Source organism: Cibotium barometz, chromosome 27 (assembly GCF_041138505.1).
Source record: "Cibotium barometz isolate CiBa-2024 chromosome 27, ASM4113850v1, whole genome shotgun sequence".
NCBI classification, from domain to species: domain Eukaryota; kingdom Viridiplantae; phylum Streptophyta; class Polypodiopsida; order Cyatheales; family Cibotiaceae; genus Cibotium; species Cibotium barometz.
In genome coordinates, this window is record NC_141072.1 from 18,824,204 (window position 1) to 18,830,410 (window position 6,207).

Below are 6,207 nucleotides of genomic sequence, written 5' to 3' on the forward strand. Positions count from 1 at the left end.
CTTGTTGATGCAGTGGTTTGGTCATGGATTCCAAGAGGCAATAAAATTCAAAAAATAAATAAAATCCCTTCCAATGTAATTGATAAATTACAAGCAAGATTATTGGTAGTAATTGAAAATTAGTAGTATTCAGATTATGGGCCTATGACCGTGTGGGCATGGGGTCTCCTCAAGGCTTCAAGAAGGTTGTATGGATTTTCATATGCAATGTCATTTTCTAGATTGCACAATCTATATTGTTGGAATAAATTATATGATTTTTCCTTAGCATTCCTTTCTATTTCTTTTTTTGTCATCAAAATGAATATTTGCACTTCCCATAATTTCTTATTCTCAAATTGAAGTAATGTTTTGCAATTTATCTTGGATGTTTTTTTTAATGCTATGCAAGTAATGATGGTTATCTATAAATGCTATTCACATCAACACCTCAATCAAAGACCACCATCAATTTATATAGTACCATAGAAGGTTTTTATTAACACCACCATTCCTCATGAGAAGATATCTCTTTGCTTGCAAACATGAATTATTACAAATCCTACGTGCAATTGGCAAAGTGTTTTAAGAAGAGTCCAAGTTAAATGAAAATTTTCCAAAATTTATGGGATTTAGGTCATATGGAGCCCTCCAAATTGGTCCCAAATTATCGGGATTTTTTTAAATTTCCTAAAAGGGTGTTTTTAGGTAAAGTCTCTTGTTTTATGTGATATATGTACATTAGATTTTTTTAAACTCATATTAATATGATATTTGAATGGTGATGTAGTCTATTAGCTCAAATTAACTCGGTGAGAAGATAAATTACATCAATGAGGAGTGAATCTATACCCTAGTTGCCTGCACATTGCCGAAAGAGCACAGAGGTATTATTATAAGATGTTAACTATGCTATATATTACTTAATTGCACTTCCCATATTTATGTAAACATCTTACAATAATACCTCTTCTCCTTCAAATTCTCCTCAATCTTCGGAATTCTCTTCACCTATAAAATAACCAACAATAAATTGGTAAATAAATATTCCATAAGCATACAAACCATAACCACACACATGTTTTCTAGGCATAAGTAACCCAAGAATCACCCTTTCATACAAACCACCTGAAATAAGCATTGGAGGCCCCAACTATACATCAATATACACCAAATATATTAATATTTATAAAGGCATCACCCATGATATTAACATAATTTGGCTTGATGCAAAGATCATCCAAGCATCCCCAAATTATCTAAGAGGGTAGAATAATATTTTTAAGAGGGCGTAAAATATATTCCCATAACATCTCCTCTTGCTTGAGTTTGCAAATGCCCTCAATTGTGGGTTTATTGAAAAGAATGAAGGATGTCAGGGAAGGCACAAAAATATTTCTCATGCTCCCATCTTGCATCTTCACGAGGATGATTTTGGAAAGTTACTAAATATTTGATATATTGATTTCCAATACAAGTTGATGTAATCTAATGATCAATGATAGTATCTAGAAGTAAAACTTCTTCCTCACCCTCAATAAGAGGTGGTTCATCCCTTGAAAGGTTTTAACAAACTCACATGAAATGAGTTATGAATCTGCTAATGAGAAAGTAATGCAACATCATTAATTTTGTAAATAACCTTAAAAGGTCCATAAAATCTTGGGGCAAGCTTAACAGCTATAAATTTTTCAATACGTCATCGCTTTTCAATTCTCAGAAGTACATAATCTCCAATTTCAAAAGCTATTGCTTTACATTTACGATTTGCTTTCTCAACATATTATTCTTGGGCATAAGTAATAGAATGTTTTACATAATTTAAAATGCTACTAAAATCGATAGTGAATTGATCAGCAGCTTCAACTTTGTGGGAAAGTCTAGTTGCCGGAATAGGCAAAGGTTTTCCATACACAGTTTCGAAAGGTGCAGGACTAGTAGCCAAATGAGGAATATTATTGTAAGCAAACTAGAGAAGATGAATGTACTTATCTCATGAATTAGGTTATTGGGCAACATAGGCTCTAAGTAGATCCAAGATAGTACTATTAGTAACCTCAATTTGTCCATTCGTTTCTAGATCAAAAGCTGTGGAAAAATATAACTTAATGCTTAAGTTAAAGAAAAGAATGATCCAAAAGTTACTACAAAATCTTGAGTCTCTGTCAGAAACAATGACTTTTGGAAATCTATGATGTACAAAGATTTGTTTGATAAACATAGTCGCGGCTTGCTGAGAAGTCAAAGTTTTCTTACAAGGTAAGAAATATGCTTGCTTACTTAAATAGTCAACTATAGTCCAAATCATATCATTATGACTCGATGTAGTAGGCAAACCTGTAATGAAGTCCATATATATTTATTCCCAAGTATCATTAAGGATTGGTAGAGGAGTAAGAAGTCCTTGGGTCTTACCTTTGTAGCTTTCAATTTTCTGATAAATAGAACATTTAGCCATAAATTTTGCTACATCTTGTTTAAGATAAGGCTAAAAGAATTCTCTAGAGAATAATCATAGAGTAGCCGAAACACCTTGATGACCCATATATGGTGGTTGATGCATTTCCTCCAATATGAATTGTTTGAAAGGTTATGTAATACACAATCTCTTTTGGAAGAAAAGATAACCATCATGGCATGAATAATCACCAGTAGGGTTCTAATTATTATCTCTAAAATTTGGGTCCATATCATAGGATTCTCTCATAGGACTCAATGGTTCAATTTAAATAACATAAATGGTATGAACACTAGGACATCTACTTAAAGCATCAGCCCCACAACATTTTCTTTGCCTGGTTGATATTGAATCATGGGTTGGAAACTTTGGATAAATGAAGCCCATTTCATATGTCGATCAAAGATTAATGGGACTGGGTCAACAAATGATGAATGCTTTGCCAGTATGTCTTGATTAAGAATTTCGATCCCATTAAATAATGTTTCCAAAGTTTTAAAGCATGAACAACAACAGCTAATTTTTTGTCATATGTACTATAATTTATTTCTGTTGATTTAAGCTTACGACTTTCGTTGAAAATCTGGTAGTATAAGAACTGGTGCATGAGTGAATGCTTTCTGAAGTTCAGAGAAGGAATGATCATGTCTACTAGTTCAATCAAAATGTCTAGCTTTCTTAAGAAGTTCGGTTAAAGGACGTGCAATGTATGCAAAATTTCTAACGAACTTCCTATAGTAGCTACATAATTCACAAAAAGATCAGAGTTCATGAATATCATGTGGTCTAGACCAATTAGTAATGCTTTCAATCTTTTTGGGGTCTACTCGAATACCATCAACAGAAACAATGTTCTCTAGATATTCAATTTCCTCTTGAAAGAATTTGCTCTTTTTAGAATTGACATAGAGCTGATTCTCTTGAAGAAGTGAGAACTCTTTTTTCTAAATGTTGTTCGTGTTCTTGACGATTCTTACTAAAATTTAAGATGTCATTAAAAAGCACTACATTTTTTTTTATATTTCAATAGTATTCTATTCATTATTCTGAAAGTAGCTGAAGCATTAGTCAAACCGAATGGCATAACAAAAAACTCATAATGACCAGTTTGGGTTCTAAAGGTAGTCTTAAAGATAGCCCCTTCGAACTTGATGATAACTGGACTTTCAGGTCAATCTTGCTAAAGACTTTGGCTCCCTTAAGCTTACTAGAAAGTCATCCACTCAAGGTATCGGATATTGATTCTTGACAGTAATCTTGTTTAGTGCACGATAAGCAATACACAATCGATATGTGCCATTCTTCTTTTTAATAATAAGAAGTACTAGAGTACCAAATGGAGAACTACTGGGTATAATCAATTCTTTCTCTAATAGTTCTTCAACTTACCTTTGGATCTCTTTTTGCTAAAAGCATGTTGACTTGATAAGGAGCTTTACATGGCGATGAGCTACCAAGAATTATTTCAATTCTATGGTCTTTTGGATGAGGTTGGGTAAGCCAGGGGGTAAGTCATCCACCATGAAGTAGTTAGAGAACTTAGAGATGAAAGGGTCATGAGACACATTTGATTTGGAGTCATCATGAGCACTAAGTTGGTGACAAGAATAAAAAATGTCTTCTCCTTTTTTCGTACAACTCTTTTTGTTTAGGTATGAGTCAAAAATGGACCTAAGTCACCCTTCGTCTAACATTATAGACATATTTCTTTGTCACCTTTTATTAACTACATGGTATGGTCAATCTAGGGATTATACTCATGTCTTCATGGCATACCTAAAATAACGGCCATTCCTTACAAAGGAGCCACTAGGAATGTTCTCTTTTCTTTTAGAGAACCCATTTCCAATTCTAAATCCTTAACCTCTTTTGTGCAGTTGTACTTGAAATGCAGTTTTTACTTTGTAACTAGAGTATGATGCATCTAGGTTAAGTACTTTCAATGCTTTTTCAAAAATGAAATCATGCGAGCTACCATCATCATGCAATATAGAAATTGATTTTCCTTTATTTTGCCTTGAATTTTCAATAAAGCATGAATAGAAAACTTACCTTCATCCAAATAATCACGATCAGAGTTACCCTCTTGCTTGAAATAATCATCATTATCTTCTTTATCAATAGCGTTGAGTTGAGCCACTAATGCTGAATTCTTCTTCTTCTCAGGACAGTTTGGTGCAAGGTGTCCTTCCTTGTGACATCTAAAACACTTGACGACTCGATTCTTCGATTGACCATTTGAGGGTTTGTTGTTGTTGTCCTTCTGAGCATCTTCTTTAATCACATCTTTACCCTTGTACATCTTAGATTTATCAAAAGTACAAGAAGGGAAAGAAGGTTTAGTAGACTTTGTAAAAGGCTCATCCTGCATCTTGAAATCTCTAGAAATAAATGTTTTACATTCAAAATTTAAAGATCCATAGCAGAACTAAGATCATGTGGATGAAACATATTAACGTCAACCCTAATAGTAGGCTTAAGTCTAGCAATGAATTTCCTAATTTGCTCTTTTTCCTTGACTTTTTCAATCACTTGAACTTGTAAAAGAATGTCCCAAAATTTGTCAATGTAGGCTTGGACATTCTCTTTCTCAACAACCTGATGTAGAGTGTCCCATCGCGTTGATGTGCTTTAGCCTTGTATTGAGACAGTAGTAGCAAGTGCTTCTTTAAGAGTTTCTAGAACTCTTTCCATGTTGAAGGTTGATGTTTACCCTACTTGATCACATTCCATTGTAAAGGAAGCACTTTTGATCAAGTGATTTACAAGCACATTTAATTTTATCCTTTTTCGAGAATTTTTCACCTAAAAAATGGTAATCTAATTGGCTAAGCCATGCAATAAGAACTTGTGCATCCTTCTTGCCATCATAGTTCTAGAAAAAGTAAACACCTTTCAGCTAATTCATGAAGCTAATTCAGTGAATCTTTCCGAGAACTCTGAGTATGTAAGGTAGCTTTGACAGTGCGCATAACATGATCACTTTCCTTCTCATCAGGGTTAAAAGAGTCACGCTTGTGCTTGGAACGCTTCACTTGACGCTCTAATTTGGAGTTCACACTCACTGGCAATTTGCTCTTGGTAGTGATAAGATTTGCTCTTGCATTGTGGGTTGTGCAGGTAGAGTGGCCACTGCAATTAAATAGATAGAGAAAGTGCGACTTAATAATGCAAATAAATAAATAAAGACGAAAAACTTAGCTCTTGAACCGTGTTGAATTCGGATTGAAGTCGCCAAATGGTTGATCTTGACACCGTCCCTTTACTCCAATTCTAAATAAAATCCAAAGCGTGGTCAACAAGGAACTTGACTTTTCGGTCAACTTTGGTAAAAAATTTAAATCCACTTAAAAGATCCTGCTCCGATGCTTGATGCGGTGAAGAAATCGGAGCCAAAAAAGCACCTCCAAGAATTGCTGATATTTCTTTGATGTCCTTTGATGCTGGAATTTTTATTGCAAGAGGCTTCCATTTTTCTTTTTTAAAAGCGAAGAAGACCTTTCTGAAATTTTTCTATAGAGTTTCTGCGCCTCTAATTTTTTTATTTTTTATCCCTTTGTGTAAACCTTTTCTACCCTTTGAGATCTCTTGAATAGGTTTGAAGATAAGCTTTTATAAGCTTATATTATAAAGCTTATTTACAAAGTTTATATTACTTAAGCTTTATTAGCAAAGCTTATAAAGCTTTAAAGAAAATAAAATGATGCTTTTTCTCTATGGAACCGATCGCTACACAACAATGAAGAAGAAGCCCTTCTGCAATTTTCGCC